The sequence below is a fragment of the Leptonychotes weddellii genome, chromosome 5 (assembly GCF_054177405.1).
Source record: "Leptonychotes weddellii isolate Sample4059 chromosome 5, ASM5417740v2, whole genome shotgun sequence".
Lineage (NCBI taxonomy): Eukaryota > Metazoa > Chordata > Mammalia > Carnivora > Phocidae > Leptonychotes > Leptonychotes weddellii.
In genome coordinates this window covers 2,505,935-2,533,734 of record NC_138373.1, presented here as the reverse complement: position 1 = coordinate 2,533,734, position 27,800 = coordinate 2,505,935, and the positions used below count along the sequence as shown (strand labels likewise).

The following is a 27,800-nucleotide window of genomic DNA, read 5'->3' as shown; positions in this document are numbered from 1 at the left end:
GGAGTGGTGGGGGGGTGGGAGGGATGGGGTGGCTGGGTGATAGATAGTGGGGAGGGTATGTGCTATGGTGAGCACTGTGAATTGTGTAAAACTGTTGAATCACAGACCTGTACCTCTGAAACAAATAATACATTATATGTTAAAAAAAAAAAAAAAGAAGAAGAAGAAGAAGATAGCAGGAGGGGAAAAATGAAGGGGGTGGAAATCAGAGGGGGAGACGAACCATGAGAGACTATGGACTCTGAGAAACAAACTGAGGGTTCTAGAGGGGAGGGGGTGGGGGGATGGGTTAGCCTGGTGATGGGTATTAAAGAGGGCACGTTCTGCATGGAGCACTGGGTGTTATACGCAAACAATGAATCATGGAACACTACATCAAAAACTAATGCTGTAATGTATGGTGATTAACATAATAATAATAAAAAAAAAATGCTGCCCCCCCAAAACTAACATAACACTGTATGTCCATTATGCTTCACTAATAATAATAATAAAAAAACTAAGGCTACCACATAACTTCCAAGAGAGGTTTATTTTTTTTTTAGATTTTTTTTTTTTTTTTAAAGATTTTATTTATTTATTTGAGAGAGAGAGAGAGAAACAGCATGAGAGGGGATAGGGTCAGAGGGAGAAGCAGGCTCCCCGCCGAGCCAGGAGCCCGATGCGGGACTCGATCCCAGGACTCCGGGATCATGACCTGAGCCGAAGGCAGTCGCTTAACCAACTGAGCCACCCAGGCGCCCCCAAGAGAGGTTTAAAGAGAGACAATATCACATCACCAATAGCTACTGCAAGGTGTTTTTATAGATTAAAGTATCTCCTATTTTAATATTTTAAATATTTTTCTTCTAATGTTTTTATTGACTACAACATCAATGCTCTTTTAATCAAGCAATAATAGCATGGACACTTGTGAAATGCTAAACTACTATATGCCAGGCATGATGGCATGAATTTGGCATACAACATACTTCCCCATCTGAGCCCTTGCTGGATACACAGGCCAGCACAAAGCAGGGGCATACTCATGATCTCTACAAAGCAGAGGTGAACAGGATATTTTTGATACACTGGATCACCCCCCCAACATTCCTACTGGGAATAAAAATAATGTTCTAAGCTGTTTTATTTGAGACTTTCACAATCAGATTTCTGAACAATGCTTTCACTCATATAATATCTAAACTATGTAATATCAGGCTTTGACATAATAGAAATTTATCACAGATTATTTAAAAAACTCTCATCATGAATGAAATTTCTAGAGTTTGGCATTATCACTGACTACTTATCCATCAATTAAACTTGTAAATCAATGTGAAAGATCTTAAAGTATAAGATAGTGTTGGATTTTTAGTTTATGAAGGCTTAAATATACATCTACTAGCCCTTCTTCCCTTAAAGATTCTTATTTTTGTTCCTTTGTTTGAATGATATAATAATATGTAAGGACATTTGGTTCATCAGACTTTTAAGCTAACTGCCTAATAACACATTGGGTTAACAGTTTATTTTTCCGAGTCATGAACTAGAGTGGTATCTGTCCTAGCGAACAGATTCAATCTATGTCAACAATCATTTGTTGAAAAGCTCCCCTATGTCAGATACATGACTAGATGCAGAAATTAATGATACACACACACACACGCACACACCTTAGGAAGCATGCAGTCTTGCTGAAGAAAAAATTAAATACCAAAAGTATTATTTGAGGGGAGCCTGGGTGGTGCAGTCGGTTAAGTGCCTGCCTTGGTTTTGGCTCAGACTGTGATCTCAGGCTCATGAGATTGAGCCCGGCATCAGACTCCATGCTCAGCACGGAGTCAGCTTGAGATTCTCTTTCCCTCTGCCCCCTACTCGTGCACTCGCTCTCTCCCTTATATATAATATATATATACACAATACACACATCACGTATATTTGGTCAGTGCTGTATCCATGGCACATACAAAGGGTTACAGGAATAACAATAAGGGGAGTTAAGGACAGCTCTAGCATGACTGACATTTTCTGTTGTCCCTGAAACATAACAAGGAGATCATGGGAAAGAGGTAGAGTGGGTGGGACGTTCGTGGGCTGGGGCACACACATGAGTAAAGACATGGAGGCATGGAGCACACAGAGTGATCAGTGTGTGGCACAGATTACACCCACTAATACCCACTGCATGCAGCACAAGGATAACAACAAATTAATCTGTATAGCTTTGAGCATATGGAAGTACACGGAAGGAAGTGAGTAAACGGGTTTTGTTTGACCGACTAGATAATTTCTAACTTGCACAAAGCACTGATTAGAGTAATTTACAATTAATTATAAACTTTTTATTTCAACAAATGAGAACATTTTCTTAGTCCAATACATTAGAGAGGATATACTTCGCTATACTCAAGGATATACTTTGTTCAGTTTTGATTTGAAATGCGTATGTCACTTGAAAAACATTGATCAAGTTTAGCAAATAGAAATAATTATGACAAATGTTTGAGAGACTTTGGAAATCTGTTCTTTGGTAGATAACATGACAGAAAATTAATACTGGGACTTTAACTGGGCTTCCCTCCAATAAAATAAAATCTTCTGGAATAGGATCTACTGTCATAATTCTCCCCAGACAGACAATATGAAGGCCCATCCTTTCATGGTGAAGATATAAAAACAGTGGTTTCCTTGACAGTTTCATGTAAATTCCTTGAAATATTTTAAATACTCCTTTAAAGTATTATATTACAGATACATGAGTAATGGTTTTTAGAATGTCAAATTAATTTATATGAACTTGGACTCTTTTTGCAAAGCTTTAAGGAAATAACTTCAAAAACAAGTTTGATTCCATTGATGCCTAAGTCACAGTCTGGACCTGGATACTTAGGCCAGACCAATGCCAGCTGCGTAACACTAACATGAATTCTCTCTGTATTCATGACAGACTCACTGTGTTCTCTAATTATGTGATGTCTCCACACCATACATACACATCGCGGCAGATCTCCATCAACCTCCCCCAGATTTCTTCCAAGTCTTCTCTTCTTTAGATTCAAGTTCACTGCTCCTCTCTAGCTCTTTAATTACTCTTTTTCAAGCCCATTAAAGGATTCTTTTTCATCCACCTGCCCCTCATAAGAAGGTTCCCAGCAGCCTAGCCCTCTTCCTGTTTGGTTAGCTAGAAACCACAATGTGAAGGCCCACACACCAAATCTGACCCAAATCTGTATTTCACTGTTTCCTCAAAGTATTACAAATTAAAAAAAAAAAAAAAATTCAAGATATTTCATGTTACCACTTAAGAGTTTTGCTTAAATCTGAGAAACTGGGAGCTCTGTCATCATGTGTACTGGCTGCGGCTGAGCAGCAACTGCCCCCATCAGATAAGGCTCGTTGTGCTCTCCAGCCAGCACTGTCTGCCCTGACGCTGCGCTAAGCTCCCGCAGCAGTCTCCACCCTAGAGTGGGTGCTCCCCGCTCCTCAGGTGGATACGGCCTGCACCGAGCTGGTGAGCTGGCCACGGCGGTGTGGCCGATAGTCTCTGTAACCTCACTGATGCCCATGATTCACTTCAGCACAGACCACCACCATGGTGATAACTGCCTCATTTACTCAGTCTACAATTGTTACTGAGCACCCATACATTCCATGAATTATGCCAGTGAGAGGTGGTCCTGCTCTAGGTGAGTCTGCAATTCAGGGTACGGGGACAGGCAAAGTAATCAGTCTCTGCTGAGCTCCAGCCCACAGTCTCCAGACCACAAGGACCTCTCACATGGATCCTCTAATGGGGCAGCAGAAACTCAGCCTGTCCAGCTTCAAGCTCCTGCAAGAAGCCCCATCCTGGGCACGTAGGTGGCAAGGGCAAAGCCCCATAGCTCCTCTTTTGCTTTCCCATTAAATCCCACATAAAACATACAAATAATGTTTTAAACAAGGCATACATCAGTCTTTGAAGGAATTGCTAAAAATGAAGCACCAATTGGATGGTCTTTATAGCCATGCTCCAATGTCTTGGTAAGTACAAGTAAGAGGATGCCCTAGCCGCCAGCTCCCCAACAAGCCCTACCTGTGGAAAGAAAAGTTTAACCACCTGGGACCTAGGTGCCATAAGCAAAGAGGAGGGAACTACTGGAAAACCTCTCCTGTGTGTGTTCTTGTACCCCTAAAGGTGGTAGGGAGTTTTCAATCCACAAACAACAAAACCAGAAGCCATTTTTTATGAGTTGAGTCACACCAGTTAGTGACTGGGTTGAAAAGGCAGAAGGGAGATGATGCCAATTTGGTAGGCTGTACAAAAAAACAGAAAACGGAATGCAACGAAAGCACCTCTCGAGGAGACCCCTTCTGCATCTTGGTGCCTACAACCATAAATCATGCCAGCAGTATAAATGTGTTTGCAGTTTCTTTTTTTTTCCCCCTCTCTTTGGTTCCTTAAAACATTAGCCACCAAAGCGATTTCTTCTCAATGGGCCTAAAGATTCCCCCCCCACACACCAAGTCCATGACATTCTGGGCTGAGGAGTGTCTTAAATCCCTGTGTCCCAAACCTACCACAGAAGCTGCTGGGTTGGCAGATACAAGGGGGCCACATGGACCTAATCAATTCCCACACAAAAGGAATGAAATACCAGTTCCTTGCTGACATCCAAGGTAGTTCAAAATGTGACACCATCCCCCTTTCCAGGTAAAGGGAATGTATCTTAAGAATGAATAAGGATAAGTTGCTAACAGGGTAACAAGAAGATGCTTGGAGTCAAAATTACATTGATCTTCCGAAAGTACAGAAATTCAGTACTTCTGAACTTGCCTCAGAATTAACAAAGGAAATTCATTAAGAGATAAAACCAACAAAAAGAGATCTATTCCTAGAATGATTTAACATACAAACAGGACTTCCAAGATAAAGACGACAGAATGAAAACATGTATATATTTCTTTTTGGAAACCTAACTGAAATGACAGTGAAGGGATTTTCTTTTAAAGGTAAAGGGAACACAGGAGAGAATATAAGATGGAGAGATACAAAATGTTATAGCCAACAAAAGACACCTGAATCCAAAGCTGGCAAAAGGGAAACTAACAGCAGACATGATTTACGATGCAAAATCCCCAGAGGATTTCGGGTGGCCTGACCTACCTCCCAAAGGAGTGCAAAGGAGGAAATCAGGGGAGGCACACATCCAGCAACTGGATGTCCTTCCTCACTGTGCACAACCCAGTGCCTGCCCTCCACCGCTCAGGACAAGTGCTGAGATTTACTCTCTGCAGAGGGTAACACAGGGACACCTGGACTTAGAGAACTAACTCCGGGAGAGTCGTGGCCCGATACCTTCCCGAAGAGAGGGAGATTATCTGAATGTACACATACATGGTCCAACTCAATTTCCTGGATGCTGGCAGCCAGGCTATCACCCTCCAGATAGGAGACAGAATTTTGTCGAGGGAAACTGACCTGCTCAATGGAGGAACACCTAAAAAGGCCAACATCTCAAACCAAGGCCCCGGACTCAAAGATCCAATCAGACCTCTCCACAGCCAGGGCTCTGGTAGCAAGCGGCTTAGAACAGCATCTGACTCACAGGAGCGACTTAATGAATACTTGGCTAAAGGAAAACTGGAATTTGTCTCTTTTTAAATAACAAACTTGCAGTTTGCTGTACTTCTCAATCCCAAGATATCACAATGCTGTTGTGGAGAACTCACATTACAAGGAATAAAGTACAAATTCCTTAGCATAACACTCGAGGTACCACCAACCAGAGACTACCCCCCTTTCTGACCTTATTTCCTATCACAAGCCCTATAAAAGCCACACAGTACAGAGTCAGGAAAAAGAGCTTTGGGCTCACACAGACCTGAGATCAAGCCCTGGTTCTGGCACCTCCTGTGTGACTTTGGTCCAGTTACTTAAACATTAAGAAAAGGATGAATAGAAGGCATTATTTTTATCTTTTTTTAAGATTTTATTTATTTATTTGACAGAGAGACACAGTAAGAGAGGGAACACAAGCAGGGGGAGTGGGAGAGGGAGAAGCAGGCTTCCCACTGAGCAGGGAGCCGATGTGGGGCTCGATCCCAGGACCCTGGGATCATGACCTGAGCCGAAGGCAGACGCTTAACGACTGAGCCACCCAGGCACCCAGAGAAGGCATTTTTTAAATTGTGATGAAGATACACATATACTGCTTTGTTTAATGAAACAGACACAAAAGAGTACCTGGAGTGCAATTCCATTCATATGATGCTAAGAACGAAAAAAACTAATCCATAGGATAGATGCCCGATCAGCGGTGGCCTGGATGGAGAGGAGGGGTTGATTTAAACAGGATTTGAGGGACTTTATGGGATTACTGGCATGTTTTATATCTTAAGTGTAGTGGATAAAAAACTCATCAAAGGGTATAGTTAAAATCCATGCATTTTATTATATGTAAATTATACTTGAATTAAAAAATAAAGAGACTGGGAAAAATAATATTTTTAATTAGGTGTGATTTAACAGTCAATAAAGAATATGGTTTTATAATTCAATTAAACAACTGCCGATTGATAATTACTTCATAATAGGATGGTGCTTTTTATTAAAATGGATTTTCCACAATAAAATGTCAATTGTTAAAAATATGAAATATACATAAAAGTATAAAAAAAGGAAAGGGGCGCCTAGGTGGCTCAGTCATTAAGCGTCTGCCTTAGGCTCAGGTCATGATCCCAGGGTCCTGGAATCGAGCCCCACATCAGGCTCCCTGCTCAGCGGGAAGCCTGCTTCTCCCTCTTCCACTCCCCCTGCTTGTGTTCCCTCTCTCGCTGTCTCTCTCTCTGTCAAATAAATAAATAAAATCTTAAAAAAAAAAAGTTATTAAGCCTCCCATGCTAATCCAATGCAATATCTAATATCCCTAGAATTTAAGTCTTTCTTATGCTTAATTTAAATAGCTTTTAGTTTTGCTAGTTAAATATGGAAAATTTAATACATGAGAACTATATACACTGACAGCTGGAGAACTCCAATGAAATATATGACAGATCAGTCTGGGAAAAAAAAAAGCATTTGACATCCATCTGTGTGCAAGGGGTTTATGACCAACAGACACTGGAAGACAGCCTCCAACATAAAGGACAGAGACCAAAACAAATGTAAAAAATAGGATGCAAAATAATTCAACATCTATTAATGATAAAAACTCTCAATGAAGTGGGTACAGAGGGAACATATTTCAACATAATAAAGGCCATATATGACAAACCCACAGCTAACACTGTACTCAATGATGAAAAACTAAAATCTTTTCCTGTAAGATTAGGAACAAGACAAGAACGCCCACTCTCACCACTTTTATTCAAAACAGTATTGGAAGTCCTAGCCATAGCAATAAGACAAAAAAATAAATAAATAAATAAATAAATAAATAAATAGCATCTAAATTAGAAAGGAAGATGTAAATTTGCCACTATTTATAAATGACATAATACTACATACAGAAAACCCTAATGAATCTGCCAAAAACTGTCAGAACTAATAAACACATTCAGTAAAGTTGCAGGATACAGAATCAATATGCAAAAATCTGTGGTGTTTCTATACATTAATAACAAAGAAAAATTAAGAAAACAATCCCATTTATAATTGCATCAAAAAGGGTAATATACCTAGGAATAAACTTAGCCAAGGAGATGAAAGACACTGAAAACTCTAAGATAGGGATGAAAGAAACTGAAGACGACACAAGTAAGTGGAGATACTCCATGCTCATGAATTGGAAGAATTAATATTGTTAAAATGTCCATACAAGCCAAAGCAATCTATACATTCAATGTAATCCCTATCAAAATTCCAATGGCATTTTTTCACAGAACTAGAATAATTCTAAAATTTGTATGGAACCACAAAAGATCCCAAATAGCCAAAGCAATTGTGAGAAAAAAAGAACGAATCCAGAAGTATCTTCCTGATTTCAAGCTATTCTACAAAGCTACAAAAATAAAAACAGTATGATATTTGCATAAAAACATAGAGAGATCAGTAGAACAGAACTGAGAGTCCAGAAGTAAACCCACACATAAATGAATAATTAATTTATGACAAAGGAGCCACGAACATACAATGGAAAAAGGACAGTCTCTTCAATAAATGGTGCTGGAAAAACTGGACAACCACATGCAGAAGAATGAAATTAGGCCACTACCTTACACCTTATGCAAAAATAAACAAATGGGACCACATCAAACCAAAACACTTCTTCACGGTGAAGCAAACCATCATCAGAACCAAAAGGCAACCTACTGAATGGCGGAAGATACCTGCAAGGCACATATCTGATAAGAGGCTATAACAAGCAAAATATATAAAGAACTCATACAAGTCAACAATAAAAAACAAAGAACTTGACTTAAAAATGGGCAGAGGATCTGAACATTTTTCAAAAGAAGACATACAGGTGGCTAACAGGCACATGAAAAGATGTTCAACATCATTAATTATTAGGGAAATGTAAATCAAAACCACACTGAAATACCACTTCACACCTGTCAGAATGGCTATTATCAAAAAAACAAGAAATAACAGGTATTAGAGGGGATGTGGAGAAAAGGAAACTGTCATACACTGTTGGTGGGAATGTAAATTGGTGCAGCCACTATGCAAAACAGTATGGAGATTCCTCAAAATATTAAGAAAAATCTACTACTATATGATCCAGCTATTCCACTTCTGGATATTTATGCAAATATGAAAACATGAACTCAGAAAGATATATGTGCACCCGTGTTCACTGCATTAATTACAATAGCCAAAATGTGGAAACAACCTAAGTGTCCATCAATAGATGAATGGATAGAGAAGATACACACACACACACAATGACCATAAAGAAGAATAAAATCTTGCCATTTGCAAACACATGGGTGGACCTTGAGGGTATTATGCTAAATAAAGTAAGACAGAGAAAATTCCGTATGATTTCACTCATGTGTAGAATTTGAAAAACAAACAAGCAATACAAAAGCTCATAGATACAGAGAATATACTAGAGGGTAAGGGGGTTGGGGTGGTGAAATGGGTGAAGGAAGTCAACTGTATGGTGATAGTTGGAAACCAGACTTTTGATGGTGATGACTCTGTAGTGCATACAGATGTTGAAATATAATGCTGTACACCTGAAACTTATATAGTGTCAATATGCCAATTTTACCTCAATTTAAAAAAAAAAAAAAGATGCAAGAAGCAGCAGCAATGAAGGAAGAAAAAAAATTAATATCCTTAAATACCTAAGAAAGAAATACTGTGAAACAATGAATGGGGGAAGCCAAAAAGATGGACAATGGGAGAGAAAAATAGATTAAAATAGGAGGATCAACACAGCAAGCACAACAGGAAACTAGCAAGAGCTCTACAAAAAGAGATAAAAGACAAAAAGGGAGAAGAAAACTATCAATGAACTAATACCAAAAATAAAAACTTCCCAGGACATCAATTTCCACATTTCAGGATAAGCGAGTACCTGGTACTGTTATTTTTCATTATAAACTTACAGGGCTAATTGGCTTTATTTATAGAGTACATGTATTAAATTGATAAAAACAAAAATATTTAAAGCACTGCTGACAATATAATCCCTTACTGTCTGGAGAATACACAGAATTTATTTTGATATCACCCTCAGAACAATACAATTTATATACTGAAGTCACATATGAGCTATCCCTTAACCTCTCCTTTTCAAGTCACATTAATTCTTTTTCCTTAAGACTTTACCAGTGGATCTTTTTATTCATCTTCTCAGTTTACTTAGTAGACTTCACATCCTTCAGTCCTGTCTGTACTTGGAAATGGAATTCTAATCAGAATCTGATCAGCAGCAATACTCATTTTCAAGTATGTGGTAAGAGAGCAATGGCTGTTACATACCATATGTTTTCAGGGTTTTCACTGTGTCTTACTCTACATTTATCACATGGTTTGGGCTTGCTCTAACACTGGAATCATCTTCTTTCGCACCTATACATGCATAATTCAACTATTTTCCATCTGTATTCGGGTGTTTTTATTTTTCTACCAACTGGTATGCATTCTTTGTGCCTCAGGTGCCCATGTTTGTTACAATCTTTCCATATCCTTCTTTATCCCCTTATTTTCTCCATTTACTGAGTGCTTATATTGGCCAAGTGAATGGTGATTTTGAGAATGATTACCCCTGAGGCAGGGAGCATAACAAGGAAGGAAAAAAGACACATGACAAGGGATTAAGCCAGGGCCATGTAACAGAGATGGAGAGGAGGGAAGCTTCTAGAAGTACTGAGGCTGTAAACCAGGCAAGGTTTTAGCAACTCTTAGAATGGAGAGTATGGAGAACTTCAGGATGATTCTCTGGTTTACAGGCTAGGTAAAAGGGTGAGTAACAAGAGACCCAACGAGAAAGAACACAGACTTTTTCTTTTTCTTTTTTTGTACCTACCAAGACTGATGACAATGCTCATAATCATTACCTAGGGTTAACAGTGTAGTTACAGTAGAAAAGCACTGGGCTTGGAGAGAGAAGACCAAGTCCTAAACCCTAGGTATCATCATGACTTATTTGTATAAACCACGGAGATTCCCAGAATGCTCTCTTAAGGCTCAGTTTACTCACCTGTGAGGGATGGTGAACGTCGCAGGTAAGACCTAACATACCATGAGTCAGTGACCTCTCAGCAACCTATCTTTCAGAACAAAGCTTTATCCAGAAGCAATCTGGGTAAATGTGAATACCAGACACAGCCGGTGGAGAAAAACAGCACTCAAGCACCTCACTTGCTTCCTTGGACCCTTACTTGGATCCTCCCGGATTCTGATTTACCATAAACAGTAAATCCTAACTTCAGTTTCACAAGCCATGGAGAACAAAAGCAAAACCAGAGAGGGTGCAAGAGGAGTTATCAGAAGTAGATACAACAGCAGGAGAACCAGCAGCTTATTAATAATCTGACGAAGAAGAAAAAAACCTAAAAGGTGGCATAACGCTCAACTACTTTATGTTAAAAACAGTAGTCCTGAATCATCAGAAAAAAGATTAAATTACATTGAGTATCCTCTGATTAAGAAAATGTACAAAAGAAGGTAGAATCTGTATAATATATTTTATAAAGATTTCCATCAAAAACGGTTAGATTTAGAAGATTTTAGTCCTTGAAGGTGTAAGATTCAGTTACCTGGAAAACTAATTTATGATCAGTTACCTGGAAAATTCCATCTTATTCTGGAAAATGACCAGATAAATGGGGTGTCACTGAATGTGCTACTTTAGTACAAATAAATGAATCAAGTTTAAAACAAAAGCCTACTTAATTTCTGGACAGTTTATTTTACCTGAACTGCAAAGTATTTCCTATGAATTCCTTGTATATTTAAAATATTAATGAGTAACACTTTATACTGTTCAGGTAAGCATAAGTAGAAAACCAAAATCTTTTCTTTTTCAAAAATAAACTCTCCCACATATCACTTCTACAAATGTCAGCACCCAGGCGGAAGCAACAAAAATAAGTAACGGGTTTAAGTGAATTATCTACACTAATGGGGAAGAAAATAGTATGGACAATATCAATAATGAATATATTAAGACCACTTATATTTTACTATCTGGGATGTACTTAGATAGTGACACAAATTAATTCCTTATACACTAACTACATTCTAACCAACCTATATTCCTTCTGGCTAGACTCAGAGTACAGCTAGGAAAATTTGGGACTCTCTGAAAAAATCCGAAAGACAAATTAACTGCTCAAATTCCAGGTTGTTTAAATTCCAATTTTTTTAGTTTTAAGAAAGTAAAAGTTAAATTTATCCTCAATTTGGCCTTCCAAATATCCATTATTCAAATAAATACCAAATTTCTGCCACACTTCTCCCAACCCATAAGTAACTGAAGTCAAAAAATCATGAACATTTCAAAGCGAAACTCAGGGTAAATAAAGGACTTCCACTAAGCACTAATACAGGGCAGAGATTAAGATCAATCCAAAATGTGCCCCTGAATTATTCAAATGAAAACACGGACTTATCAAAAGATCCGCATTTAACATCAAGTGTAAGCCCCGCGTCGTGGTTCACGGGTCAGTCCTTTGGCCTGACAGTCGGGAACAGATCCAGTATGCAGACTAGAGCTCACATTAGTCAGATCTTGTTAGACTCTTAAATGAATGATTCATTCACTGGTACATGAAGCAGAGCTATTTTGGTAGAACATTCTAACAGCATAATTCCAAGCACCAGCCATATCATTTCCAAACCAATGAAAATTCAACAGGGATGATCAACGGTACAATAAGGATTTTTCATGGAGAAATGAATTTTAATAATATTTAGATCTGACCTTCTGGATAGTTGTCTATGTTTTTATATACAGAGAAACAATAGGCAAGCAATTCTTTCAGGAAAATATGTTATCACATAAATCTGTTCATAGATGTAATTTCATAGACTCACTATTATTCCTCATGAACTAAACAAAGGCTGGTATTCCAGGTATGAATTTAGCTACCCTGGCTTACATTTTTATTTCTCAGTCATACACATATGGTAACTTCATATTCAAAGTAATCTTGAAATACAGAATTTCTCCTTATATGTGTAGCTCTTTGAAAGTAAGTAAGACTCTGTTGGTAATATCACGAGCAACAGTAATACGCTTTTCCCTCCATTTCTCATCCCATCCATGTACTTCTCTATAAAACATGAGTGAACCTTTCAAATTCTAGTCCTTTCTTCTCCTTTCCAGCTTGGTTTACTTACTTCTCTCATGGTTAACAGTCATTCCAAGAACCAGTTTCAGCAGATGTCCTCTATTGGTTATCACACAGATTAATAGTATGATAAAAAGACACTTTTTCTTCAGTAGCTTGGGAAGCCCTAGAATTTTAATAAGAATTAGCCACTGAGAAAAACACAAAATCCAGGAACTTTCATTGGAAGTGCTTAAGCAGGACGGTAATGAACATCTGTAAGAGATACCACAAAAACAGTTCCTGCACCAGAAATATCTAACTCCTACTCTTAGGCAAGTTGAAATGGGTCATTTCCAAGATTCTATGGTTTATTGTATCATCATTATAAAACATATATAAATAAAGTCACTGTCATTTTGAGCCGATATAATGGGCACTCACATATATATCATTAGTGCAAGTATAAACTGGTGCTAGGTTTGGGGAATACAATTTAACAATACTTTTCAAGAGTCTTTACAAGTTCTTACTCTTTGATCTAGTTAGTACATTCTTAGAGCTCTATCCCAAGGAATAGTCTTAGGTATAGAATTTTACCCACAAAGGCGTTCATCACATAATAATAAAAACTTAGAAATCTGACACTATACAATGTTGAATTATGACTTATTTATATGATGGAATACTATTTTTTACATTAAATGGTTGCTTATAGGAGCACCTGGGTGGCTCAGTTAAGCATCTGCCTTCAGCTCAGGTCATGATCTTGGGGTCCTGGGATTGAGCCCCATGTCTGGCTCCCTGCTCAGCGGAGAGTCTGCTTCTCCCTCTTCCTCTGCCCCCCTCCCACCTGCTCATGCTCTCTCTCTGTCTCTCTCTCAAATAAATAAAATCTTTAAAAACAAATGGTTGCTTATAAGTAATGTTTAAAAGAAGGGGAAATGGCTATGAGGCATATTATGTTTAAAAATCAGGACACAGAGGGGCGCCTGGGTGGCTCAGTCGTTAAGCGTCTGCCTTCGGCTCAGGTCATGATCCCAGGGTCCTGGGATAGAGCCCCGCATCGGGCTCCCTGCTCGGCGGGAAGCCAGCTTCTCCCTCTCCCACTCCCCCTGCTTATGTTCCCTCTCTAGCTGTGTCTCCCTCTGTCAAATAAATAAATAAAATTAAAAAAAAAAAAAATCAGAACACAATTTTACGTATAGCATGATTTCAACTATGTGAAACACATCAAATAAAGAGTAAAGCAGTATGCCAAAATGGAATGCTCATTATGTGAGTGAATACTTTGTTTTCTTCTTTATATGTTATTATAATCTCTACAATGCACACGTTTCTTTTAAATTCAGTAAAATAAATGAAGGTAAGTGTTACAAAGGTGAGTTTTGTTCTGTATTTTAGGTGTAACAAGCTCCTGAATGGTTGGGCAGGAGAGACCTGAGTGGAGGCTATTTCACTATGGCTCTGGAAAAATATTTTCACACATCTCTCTAGCTGCTAAGGTGCCCTCCAGGTGCATAAGGGGAAGACCCCAAGTTAGAGCAGAAGCAGCGCCTTGTAAGGAGGAAGGCACGCTGCTGGCCCTAGGCCATGACACAGTGGCCATGGCCACGACACAGCCGGGAGAAGTGATTGCCCACCATTCCCAGGAGGAATCCCATCATGCCTTAAATTACCGTTCTGTTTGCTTTATTATAAACTTCGGCCACAACAAGGGCTTTCAGCACCTGAGGTTATCAAACATGATGCAGATTCTGAACCCCACAGAACTCTCTGCATGCAGTGAGTGGATTCAAATTCCACCTCTCCCAACCTCCATACCCTGCCACTCACTACGCCTTAAGGACCAGACCATTGGCCACGTCCCTACGTGCTCAAGTTCTTCTCCGAATAGCCCAACCCCTTCTTTCTGTACCTGAAACCAGGCTGTGCCCTGAAGCCCTTTGTAGGTGGCAAGCCGTTTCATCTCCCAAACCCCATCTGCCACTGCCCTGAAGATGGCCTGCCACGGCTGGCTCCAGATCTTCCTCCTCATTCAAAACTTTCTGTGAACTTGAAGAATTAGCCTTAAACCATTTGGATTATTTCACTATTGATGCTATAACAAATCACCACAAACTCAGCGGCTTAAAACAACACAAATTTATTACCTCACCATCATGGAGGTCAGAAGTCCAAAATGGGCTTCACTGGGCTAAGATAAAGCTGCCGGCAGGGCAGCTTCTGTTTCCTTGCTCTTCTAGAGGACTCTTGTGTTCCCTGCTTCAGGACCCCTTCCTCCACCTTCCAGCCAGTGGCTTCTTCAGTCCCTCTGGCTGCACTGCCACCACCATGTTCTATTCTCTAACCTCCCTGCCTCCTTCTTAGAGGCACCTTGGTGACGGGATTTGGCCCACCCAGACGACCCAGAATAGTCTCCCTATCTCAGGAAGCTTACTGTAATCACATCTGCGAAGTCCCTCTGTCAGCTAAGGCAACATATTCATACTATTCTGCTTACCAGACCACTCCACCCCAGCTACTTCTTGCTAAAACCAGCTACTTACCTCCTGGGCACCCTTTCCCCTCACTGGTGAAAACTAAAGCACTGAGGCACTCTTTTCCCCCTTTCACAGCTTCTGTCATCATGCAACAGGCACACGGAAGATCCATCCATCGTGATACTCTCTCTCAGTTCCTTCTGTTATCATTTCTGAAGAACTTTTCCTCCAGCCCAACTTGGTCACCTCCTTCCATCACTAAACTCTAGAGACCTTGACAATATCTGTCTTAAGTATTCTGCTATACTCCTGGCTCACCTGCTCAATTATCAAGGCCACCACACTGTACTACGGGAACTATGTCACAGGCAGTCCGGCTGATGCATCCCCAGACAAGAACTGGCTTCCATCAAGACCTCTAATCCACAGACCACCAGAAAACATCTTGACTAGTCATTCCTCTGTCCATGTCCTACCCCAACCTCTACCCAGTTTAGATTCCATGGCCCATCACTACAGTCATGCTCTTATAAGCACCCCTAACTCTCTTGTCCCCTCTCCCTCTATCACAGACACCTGGAAAACCCAATATCAATTACACCCAATGCTCTACGTCCGCCTCACTCACACAAAAATAGCTGAACATGGTTCGTGAAAGTCACAAAAGCTCACTCAGTCTCACTTGAAACGCCATCTTTACAATGATGATCGAGGCAGGGGTCATCCATGGATGCTCATATTGGCGGGCAGATTTGATGGGGGACAGAATACTGGTGCTGTCTTGGGGTATGTCCTCTCAAACACACTGCCAGTGCTTCCTGATGAGAAATGCTAAGAACACTATTGACTCTGTGCTATTTCTGCCGAAATTCAGCCTGAGTCTGGATATGAGGGAACACTGGACAGACTCAGGTTGAGGAACATGCTGGAGAGTAAATGGCCTGAACTGTCAGTATTGTGAAGACAAGGAAAAGACTGACAGAGATGGGGAGACCAGATGCAGCATGTGGACCCTGGAGCAGAAAGCAGACAGAGGTGTTGTTGGGATGGAAACTAAAATGTGAACACGATCTATGGATAGGACACACCGTGTTATACTGACACTCATTTCCTGATTCAGGTGCTTTTCTTGTGGTTATGAAAGGGAGTATTCTTGTTTTTGTGTGTTTTGCTTTTTTGTTTTTTAGCAAACAAGCTCACAACCCTTCTCTACTAAAAATCCTCTACCTTAAGGACCAATCCTCCACTTAAAATAAAATTCAAACCCTTTACTGTGCCCTCGGTTTGCCCTGCTGCATCTCCAACTTCACCTTCTTCCACTCGCCCGCTGGTTGACTACCATCCAGCCCCCCAGCCTTCCTGCTGCCCTGCAAACACTCCATGCTAGTTCTGCTGCAGGGCCTCTCCCCCTGTTGCTCCCTTCCCTACAATGCCCTTCACCATATCACATCAATCAGCTCTCTGCTTCAGTGGGACCTCTCCCACAAGGCCTGCCCTCACCACGCCCCATGTCCTCAGCAGTGTCTTCACACACTATCTGTAGCTCTATAATGTGTTGTGTTTACTTGCATATTGTCTGTCTCCCACACCTGGATGTAATTCTTACAGGGGCACTCTATTCACCATGTTATTCCCATTACTTATGTAACTAACATATTGTGGGCATTTAATAAATATTTGTTATACTGACACATTAACAGAATTGTATATATAACAAATTTCTGTGAAAGAGAAATATAATCGCCTAAAGACGTAGATTCAGGGATGCCCGGGTGGCTCAGTCAGTTGAGCATTTGCCTTCGGCTCAGATCATGATCTCAGGGTCCTGGGATGGAGCCCCGCATCAGGCTCCCTGTTCAGCGGCGAGATTGCTTCTCCCTCTCCCTCTGTGATCTCTTTCACTCTCAAATAAATAAATAAAACCTTTTAAAAAAAAAATGAAGATGTAGATTCACTATAAACGGCAAAATAACAGAGTTAATGACCACTAACAACATCTAGACCAGACCACCAGAGCAGAGGTGTGCTATTTAGAATTTATGTAGTTATAGAATACTAAAACTGAAGATAGATTTATAGCAATTTAACTGACAACCTGCCATGTGAACATTAAAAAAGCTAAGCAGAGAAAAGTCTCAAGAATAAAGACTTTCAGATCTGTCCAAATGACAAATATCTTCATAATAATATAAAGCTAAATCTGGAAGACATATATGGGATTCAAAAATGCATACTCCAGTGGTTTGTATATGCATCAAGAATGAAAATCAAGCAAATAAAAGACCATCCATGGCTCTGTGCGGCCATGAAAAAAAGAAAAAGAAATAGAACCAGGACACAAATGAGACAGATTGATGGCATGAAGGAAAACCTGACAAAAATAAATGGGACTGCAGGAAACAATCATGATGGTGAAAAAGAGAAATGAAAGCAACCATTTCATCCAGCATTCCTGAGCAAAGTGATGGAGGAAAGTATAGCAACTAAAAATAAAAATTCCACCAAATAACTATCTGCAATGAAAAAAATCCAAATATATACGGAATACGTATATTCACATTACTGAATATGGGGAAAATACAGGATATAAAAAAGAGGCTGATAAAATCTCAATCTAAAAACAATCATTATTAAATGGAAGTTACATCAAATCATAGAGAAAAACAATGACTTTAAAAATTTTCTCCAATAGATGAAAAATATTGCCAGTTTATAGTGAAATAGGTATCGTAACAAAAGTCTGCGATAAGTCCTACAATGTAAAATTGAATGGTAAAAATAACAAACCTATAAAAGCTGAAATGTGAATTACTTGAGAGCAGGGATATATTATTGTCTCATTAATCTCTATCCCAACCCCATTTTAAGTCCTTGGTAAAAATTTAAATTTTATTTAAGTGAACAAAATTACATAAAAAAATTATTACATTAAATGTGATAGTTTTTTATTGGCCAGAGAATAGGGAGTTAGGGAACCCCAGGGAGAAGAAGTCATCTACAAAGCAACTGAGACAGGAAATAGCAGGGAACGCAGGGGAAGCCACTGGAAGACCAACTTTACATATGGCTTCTATGTTGGGACTACTTGTTCCAGAAGCCATCCCTTTATCAGACATGTGACTTTAAGAGAAAAGAGAGGTGACAAGGATTAATCCTGGCCCAATTCAAGAACAGAGGTCTTTGCAATCAGAAGGACATTGTATATGTAGCAGCCATAAAAGCATTTTCCAGGTTGCTGGTGCTGGGGGACACTACTGAGTTAATTCTACTCTCTTAGCAACCAGCCACACTTACAGACTGTACTCAGGGAGTGAATGCATGATGCCATCAACCTCTCAGAAGATAAGAAAAGGCAGGCATGGGGTCTAAACAAACTTAGAGTGAAGAGGTGTTTTTCTTGAGTGCAAATGAACAAGCTGCCCGATACAAATTCACTAGATGAAAGAAGGGCAGAGGCAGAAGAAAATGACCTGATGTGCCCAGAACCCACTCCTGGGGGCTTGAATCCATGGGGAGGTGCCTACCCTACGTTAAGAATAATCTGCTCTCTTTTATGTGTGAACTCCATTTCTGCCCCCAGGCAGCTAACTGTATTTGGAGAAAGACACACAATCCTACTGACTGGGCTCCCTTTAAATTCATGATCACAAACCTCAAATGGGACCTTGTGCTGCCTGGCAATCCCATGGTCTGCTCTGTCCCCTCTCCCACACCTCTAGATGAAAAGTATATACCCCCTTCCTCAGACCTCATTTTCAGCTTGCTCCTATTTCTGAGAAAATAAACACAATCTGAAGAGCCCCTGCATAAGCATCCACCACCTCTACCCACCTGCCTGTCCCCATACCTGTATATTCTGCCCTCTCTCCTGTTCCCATAAACTGGCCATGCTCCCATCCAAGACTAAAACCTGCATTTGTACGCTAGATCAAAAACGTAATTCCAGCAATTCTACTCTCTCTCTCCCTATTGTTGACTTCTCCCTCTCCACTGGATTTTTCTTCCTGGGCCTACAAACATTCTCCCATTAAAATTTTCAAAGCCTCGGGGCGCCTGGGTGGCTCAGTTGGTTAAGCGACTGCCTTCAGCTCAGGTCATGATCCTGGAGTCCCTGAATCGAGTCCCGCATCAGGCTCCCTGCTTGGCAGGGAGTCTGCTTCTCCCTCTGACCCTCCCCCCTCTCATGTGCTCTCTCTCTCTCATTCTCTCTGTCTCAGATAAATAAATAAAAATCTTTAAAAATAAATAAATAAATAAATAAATAAATAAATAAATAAATAAATAAAATTTTCAAAGCCTCTCTTGAAAGCCTGTCACTCCCTCCTCCAGCCACTACTGCTTTTCTCTATTCCCCTTTACAGCAAACTGCACCTTGGAAATCTCCAATTTCTTTCTTCCCACTGCGTCTTGAACCCACACCAGTTAGGTTTCCATCAAGATCACTTCATCAAAACAGTTCTTCTAAGGTCACCAATGAGGCTGAACCCAATATTCGAGTGTCAGTGTCCCCCCACTGGACTCAGCAGCAGTTCGCAGAGCTGATCTCCTTTCTCCTCCGGCTCCCAGGACACCATCCTTCACATTCCTCCTACCACTCTGCTTGCTCCGTCCAGCCTCCTTGCTTGTTTCCTCTTTATCATCCAAATCTCTAAATATTGGAGAGCCCAGTCTTCAGTTCAAAAGACCTCTTCTTTGGTTTATCTTCACATACTCCCTTCATGACCCGACCCGTTCCTGTGGTTTTAAGCCTCCTGTCATTCCGATGATCCCCCATTCTCATCCTAACCCAGACCTCTCCAGAGCATAACTCAGATTTGTACATCCAACTGCCCTCTGACAATGTTACCTGGATATCTGAGAGACGTCTCACAGCAAACATGTCACCCTTCGACCTGCTGCTCTCAGTTTCCCCATTTCAGTGGACAGAAACATAAATTCTCAGGTCAGAAATGCTAAGGTCATCCTTGGCTCTGTTTTTGTTTTGTTTTCCTTTTACAGGCACAACCTTTAAAATAGATCCAAACATCTCCTCCCACCATTTCTACTGTTACCATCTGGTTCAATGATCTCAGTATCTTTCTTGTAGATCATTTAAATCACCTGATTGATCTTCCATCCTTGTCCTTTCACACTGTTCTCAACACATCAACCAGAGTAACTGTTAAAATGTAAGTAGCATCTAGAGGGGAGGGGGATGGGGGGATGGGTTGGCCTGGTGATGGGTATTAAGGAGGGCCCGTACTAAATGGAGCATTGGGTGTTATATGCAAACAATGAATCATGGAACAGTACATCAAAAGCTAATGATGTAATGTATGGTAATTAACATAACAATAAAAAAAGAAAAAAGGCCACTTGCATTCACTAATCCAATACTTAGTGATAACTTACTGTGTGCTGAGTACCTACTGCTGAGTACTCTGGACCCACAGTAAGATACCTCGGAGATATCTGCCCTAGGTCTCTGTGTCTCCTCCCCCACTAGGTTAGAAGCCCTGTGACAGCAAAGACTACATTCTCCAGAATCCAGTACTTAGCACACTTCACTGCATACAGAAACATGGAAACTGTTAACTAGGAAGAAAATCCAGTTTCACTTGTGATTTACAAATGCTTCTGCAGTCTTTGCTGGCTTGTTAAAATTATGTCATTCAGGTCAATTGCATATGCTGTTTTTCAGATTTCACATTTCAAGTTTTCTTAAAACTACACAAATATTGTCATTTCTAATTCAAATGTGATACCGTAAAATTTTTCCCTTTACTTAATCCTGATCTACATCACCTGTCTCATGATACAAATGTTAAAGGTATACCAATTTACCACTTTGTATTAAATTACAAATTTGCCTTGAAGAGGGTTTTTATAAAACTATTACCCGAGTTCTGTATGGTATAATTAAATAAGTCAAACTAGCCCTTAGGGACCTCTTACTTTGAAATGAAATTTTAGAGCCAAGGAGTGCCTGTAACCTTTAGTGAAGTCATGTCTAAAATGCTAGTCTGAATTTAACAAACTAATCAGATCTCCTTAGAAAAAGGCTATTTACACTTTTTGATGCGAAAACTTGTGAATCTCGATCTCCCCAGAAAGAATAAAAAAAATTACTTTAAAACAAGACTGTTTTATAAAGGGCGCTGAGCCTTTAAGCTGGGACCCCAGACATCAGTGATCCAGGGTGGGGTTGCCCCTGGATCTGGGTTGTCGACTGGCCCTCAGGCCTCTGGCAGTTTAGAAGAGAATCAATCAGAAAGCAGCAGCTTCAAATGTCAGCCCAGGTGATCCCCATCATCAGTCACTGATTTAATAAGAATCTCATGGCTCCTTCTGTGAGCCAAACCCCATAATGAGCACTGGGGCAGCAAGATGCTCAAGTCCCTGCGTCCAAGGAACTCCAAAGTATTTACTGTATGCCTCACAGATAAGTTATCTCCTTAAAAACTAGTAAATATATACATATATTTATTTAGCAGGAAGATTATTCAGCTTAGTTTAAGCTGTGCCGTCTGAAGATTCACTCAACTTATCTCTAAGAATAGCTGCGAGGAGAGAGCACTGGATCAGAATTAAAGCCCAGAATTTTGCTTCTACTTATGACACTGACATGCTGAATGATCTTGATAAAATAACTTCAGATTTCGGAATTTCAGCTCTTCATATTCAAATAGAAAAAGCAATTCTTTCTATCCTGATTGTGTTCTGAAGACAGCTATTGGAAAAGTATGTGAAGCATTACAAGTCTGACACAGGAGAGAAGTTCATCACTCTTATTGACATCACAGCCTTAACAAAAAGAGAGAGAGACTGATTTACTGTATACAGTAAAACCAAAAGCCCCATCAATGAAGGAATTAATGAAGTACCCTCTGCTTTAAAAATCATAAAACTCTCATGATGTTGATATTTAAGATGACCAAAGTGAGGTGCTTGATGATGATGGTCCAGATGGGGTATCCCATGCCCTGAGACAGCAGACAGCAGCACCTGACCATCTGTCCTAACTCTACCTTCCCCACTTTCAATCCATCCTGCATATTGCTGCAACACTAGTCTTTACACTAGTTTCCACACGTTACTTTCTCACTCCATAACAAAGTGGTCTCGCATTTTGGAAATTATACCTAATTCCATTGCATGACTGTCCAACCCTTGTACAATGTATATATATTACTTCCTGGCTACTTCTTAATTAAGTCAGTGTAGCCCCTTTGCTGCCACACAAGCACACCAAGCCCAGTCCTACACTGTATTTGTTCAGGTGATTAAGTTCTTCCCACCTTCTATTAACTCCTCAAACCTTACAATATCAAAACCCAAAACAGCCTGAAAGGACCCACTCCAGTGCTTCCTTCTATATAAAGCCTTATTTTCCATCTCTACCAGTTTTACTTTCCTTTAAAAATCCTCAAATACCAACATAAGTGTTTATCACAAATCCTCTACGAGTTTTTACCAACTCCTATGTCAGGACTGATTCTCTTAATTTCTGGGTGCCCATTACTGTGAATAACACAATAGTTAATATATAGAAGGAAAAGGTTTATTAAGAGAACAACCTCACTGTGTTAAAAAGAGCAGCACCCGAACAACAGTCATGCCCTAACCCCTGAAACCTATGAATATATTACAAGTCAAAAAGGATTTTGTGGAATAAAGGGGAGATTATCCTGGATTATATGGGTGAGCCTAATTTAATCTTAAAGCAGAGAGATGTAGCGGAAAGGAAGTAGAAGATTCCCTTGAATGGGACTCAAGCTGATGTTTCTGGAGAGAGCCACATGGGAAACATGAGAAGGAATGTGGGCAGCCTCTAGGAGCAAAGATCAGCCCCCGCTGAAAGCCAGCAAGGAAACGGCTTTAGCCCTACAACCTCAAGGAGCTGAAGTCAGACGATGTGAATGAGCTTGGAAGCAGATTCGTCTTCAGAGCTACCAAAAAAGGACCTAGCCCTGCCAGCACCTTGACGTGGGTCTTGTGAGACTCTCAGCAGAAGTAGTAGTTGAGCCATGTTGTACCCAGACTTCTGATCTACAGAACCGTGAAATAATAAGTGTTGTTTGAACTGCTATATTTGCGCTAATTTATTATGGTAGCAACAAGAAACTAATCTGCTAACAACTAGGGCAGCACAAGGTCAAATAAGAAAGTACACAGGCCAAAAGGCAATTTCAGACATGCTATCCAAACATAAATGGTTCTTTAAATGCTGGTAAATTGGGGCGCCTGGGTGGCTCAGTTGGTTAAGCGACTGCCTTTGGCTCAGGTCATGATCCTGGAGTCCCAGGATCGAGTCCCGCATCGGCTCCCTGCTCGGCAGGGAGTCTGTTTCTCCCTCTGACCCTCCCCCCTCTCCTGTTCTCTCTCTCTCATTCTCTCTCTCAAATAAATAAATAAAATCTTTAAAAAAAATAATAATAAAAATAAAAAATAAATGCTGGTAAATTGGTTAGATAAATGATCAACATGCCCACTTGAACAGGGATAACAGTAAAGAGCATCCTTAATGTTTCAGTTTTTGTTAAGGAAACCTTGCAGCAATTCTCATAGCCAAACTGAATTTTAAACTTAGCAGATCAAATACATCAGAACTATAGTATATGCTAAGCTATTTGATTCAACTGCTTTTGAAACAAGGTGAGAAACTCATACTAAAATCTCCAAATTCATGCAAAACATCCCCTTATGATCCAGTCAGTTTTCTTTGACAGGGTTAGGGGTACAGTCTATACCACAATACATGGCAAAGTTAAATAACATACAGGAAGACTGTACACACAGCTTTGTTATTATTAATACTATACTAATGCAGGGGCGCCTGGGTGGCTCAGTTGGTTAGGTGTCTGCCTTTGGCTCAGGTCATGATCTCAGGGTCCTGGGATGGCTCATCGGGCTCCCTGCTCAGCCAGAGTCTGTTTCTCCCTCTCCCTCTGCCCCTCCCCCCACTCGTGGGTGCTCGCGCACGCACTCTAATAAAATCTTAAAAAAAAAAAAAAGAGAGTACTCTCTTAAAAAAAACACTGTACTAATGCAATAACCATTCAATGGCTATCAAAACAGCACAAGATGTTCTTAAACTCTTAACAAACTATACACAGATAAATCAGTGGAACTAGACAGCATTTATCCAGATGTTCTAGAGGAACACAGAAGGAAACCATGAATTTGTTGGTCAAAATCCTGAAGCCATGTCATTTACAAGATCACTGTGCTAAAGACAGGTAGGACATAATGTAATACCCACAAGGAGGGCTCCAGAAAAGATTGTGATAACTTGGTATATACTATCTTTACTTACCTAACATAATTATAAATAAAACTTTTAATCTAATTAAAGTAATTTTAAATAACTTTTTTCCCAAACCCAGAATCACATGCTCAATGGAAAAAAAGTTTGGAAAACAGAAAAACACACACACAAATAAAATCACCAATAATCCCAACATTCAGAGTAATCAATACCATTATTATTCTGTTAGGTGTTTTCCTGATTCATACAACGTTTGTATTCCAATATATGTGCATTAATACCCCTTTTATTAAAACAGTATTACACTTTTTTCAGGCTTAGCATTATGGAAGGTATCTTCTACAAGATACCTTTTAATCTCCTCACAAAATTAATCTCCTCCTAATAGTAACTTGTATGTGTGGAAATATAAGTAGATTCAATTTTTTAAATATTTTACTTATTTTTTATGCACATCTCTGGATATAACAGAGCCAAAATAAAATTCTGGCTTCACCACTCACTAGCTTTGTGATACTACACAAGTTACTTAGCCTCCCACCCCCCACCCCCAAAACAAAGGAAGAACACAGTACTACCCCCACAGGGTTATGGTGAGTTAGAGAAGTTAAAATATGTAAAACACTTATAACAGTGCCTGAAACATGGCACGCAACAGAGAGATGTTGGCTATGATTGGTATTATTTCCTACAATAAAGTGTAATTACTGCATAAAAGGCTTACACTTTTAAGAATTCCTAATATGTACTACTGATTTTTTTTCCAGAAAGGAAAGTACAAAATAAATTATTCCCCCAGAAGAAATGTATTTTCCATTTAACTTAGCACCTTAAGTACTATTCCACTTACTTTGCCCTATTTCTTGGCCTCTGGATTCAGACCTTCTGAAAGACAGGAAGAAGCCTTTCCCTCGGGCGCCTGGGTGGCTCAGTTGGTTAAGCGACTGCCTTCGGCTCGGGTCATGATCCTGGAGTCACTCTGGGATCGAGTCCCGCATCGGGCTCCTTGCTCGGCAGGGAGTCTGCTTCTCCCTCTGACCCTCCCCCCTCTCATGCTCTCTCTCTATCTCATTCTCTCTCAAATAAATAAATAAAATCTTTAAAAAAAAAAAAAAAAAAGACTGCCAAAAAAAAAAAAAGAAAAGAAAAAAAAGAAGCCTTTCCCTCTTCAGAACTTAGCGAATTTTTAAACTCTTTCCACAGGCACTCACATTTCTTATCTCCTACCTTCCTATCTAATCTTTCCCTCTTCCTGTATGTTCTGGAGAGTTGACAGTTTTATTCTCCTAAAATACGAGGGGAAAAAATGTATTTTCCTGCCTCGTATAAATACTGGGTATACTATATGAACTGAGCCTATCTTCTAGGCAAAAATATAAATATCAACACAAATATCATAGCATCTTATGAAAACACTTTGAGAGACAAATGATGTTTTGACCAAAAATGGCCTAAAACTAGAACTTAATTTGGTTCTTTAAACACCCTGGTAGGCTTTTCCACCAAAAAAAAGAAAGGGCACAAAAAATGAACCAAAAAACAAAATACAAAATGAATTACCTTTAGACTAAGAAAAAACATTTAGTCCCTGGCTCAAGGTAGCATAATAACAGGGAGTTTGTTTTCTGGAAAGAGCAATTTCAGCTATAGTGTCAGGTGCCAGGAAAATGGTCTTATTTAATGATGACCTAGGAAAAGAAATGCACAAGGAATTCTCCAGATGTGCTAAGAAAAGAAAGCCCTTGGTGGTGGTAAAATTCAAAGCTAACAGACCATGTAACATAAAAAAGCTGAGAGTCTTGTGAGAAGAGTGGTGGATATCAACACGACAACGTGCAGATTACAAACTCAAGATAATAACACAACCTACTCCAGGGATAACGGGCCCTGAGCTATGAGTCATGAAAGGTGACATATTCGTGACTCCTTAAGTGGTCATGGGCTATTTTCCTAATGAAACAGGCTCAATAAGTTCCTGTCTAAAGCATGCAAAAGTGATGAGTCTCATCAGGAAGAGTATTTGAAACACAGGACCATTACTTGACTTCCTCCTCTAAGGAACCATGATGCATTTCTACCTCTGATGCTGTAAAGAATCCACACAGGTTCAACTCAAGAGGAGATGCAGTAAATCAAACAAAAATAAGCTAAAATAATTAAGAGGATAAGAGGCCCACATAACAATAGATTAAAAACATTGGTGCTCTACAATTCCAAGAGTAAATTGGGCATAAGCAAAGTTTCATGCAATGTTGAATGTGACTTTAATATCGGGCACTCCTACAACAGACCTGGAGACCTAGTTTCCTGACTTACCTACCAGAGCAATTGCTGCTATTCATTCAGAGGCTTAGGAGTAAGCTTCTTCCGGAAATGGTTCAGACTCAAAATTTTAGTAGGCTCACTAAGACTTTTCATTCACTTAGAAATGATGTATACAATACAGGTCACAGAGGAAAATCAGGGCTGCTTGTTTGTAACCCTAATCCTCTGAGATAACCTAAGCACAGGCAAGCATACTCCTCCCCGCAACCAAAAATCCCCTGGTTGTTAACATCAGAGAGCTACTAGCAGGCGGAGGTGACCCAACAGGGCACTTCAGAGCTCTTTCAGTGACTGCTTTTCCATGTCCCCAAATTATGGGTAATGAAGTCTATGACAGTTAATGAATTCCTAAGAAAGTACTTTTCTTTGACTGATTTTTGTATCAATTTCTTTTAAAGTAAAAATGTGTAAAACTGGATATATTTCAAATTGTTAATTGTCAGACAATAACCATAGTTCTTCACTAGACTTCATGAACTTTTTCAAATTATAGTTTATACAAACCCATAATAACTCATTTGAAAGGCTATTACACCCTAATTAATATATTTTTAGAACACTTTGCAAAAGTATTGGTTAGTAGTACACTAGAAAATGAATTCCTTAAGAGGTCATGGAAGCTCTAAAAATACTGCATTTAGAAATCAGAGTATTTTCATAAAAGGTCTGACAACTATTTATTTCTGAAAGTATAAAACAGCCTTTTAAAATAAGATACTTAAAAATTGCTTATTGTGCTCAAGTATTAGCCTATGGAAAATAAATTCAAAATACAAAAATTTTGTGTTAAAAGAATATAAAACACATGTCATCGAGCAGGACGGTGTGACATAGGCAGCTTCCACTCAAAGGTTACGTGCGTGTGTACGTGCATCTGTGATATACCACATACAGATGCATGTGTGTTTAAACATAGGACATGTGTATAATACATAACGTACGGTATATGCAGTATGCATATATTACATATTATATATAAACATAGGACGTGTATAATACATAACGTACGGTATATGCAGTATGCATATATTACATATTATATATAAACATAGGAC

General features: G+C 39.6%; 1 protein-coding gene and 1 long non-coding RNA gene across 2 annotated transcripts in view; both read right to left on the bottom strand.

Annotated features, from left to right (window-relative positions):
- SDK1 (sidekick cell adhesion molecule 1) overlaps nt 1-27,800 on the bottom strand; it is an 821,758-nt gene that overhangs the window by 549,355 nt on the left and 244,603 nt on the right. The window lies entirely within an intron of this gene.
- LOC145721390 (uncharacterized) lies at nt 23,602-27,630 on the bottom strand. Its single transcript, XR_014145063.1, has 2 exons — nt 25,579-27,630; nt 23,602-25,324 (listed from the first exon to the last, which is right to left on the bottom strand). It is a non-coding gene; the product is annotated as an uncharacterized LOC145721390 (long non-coding RNA).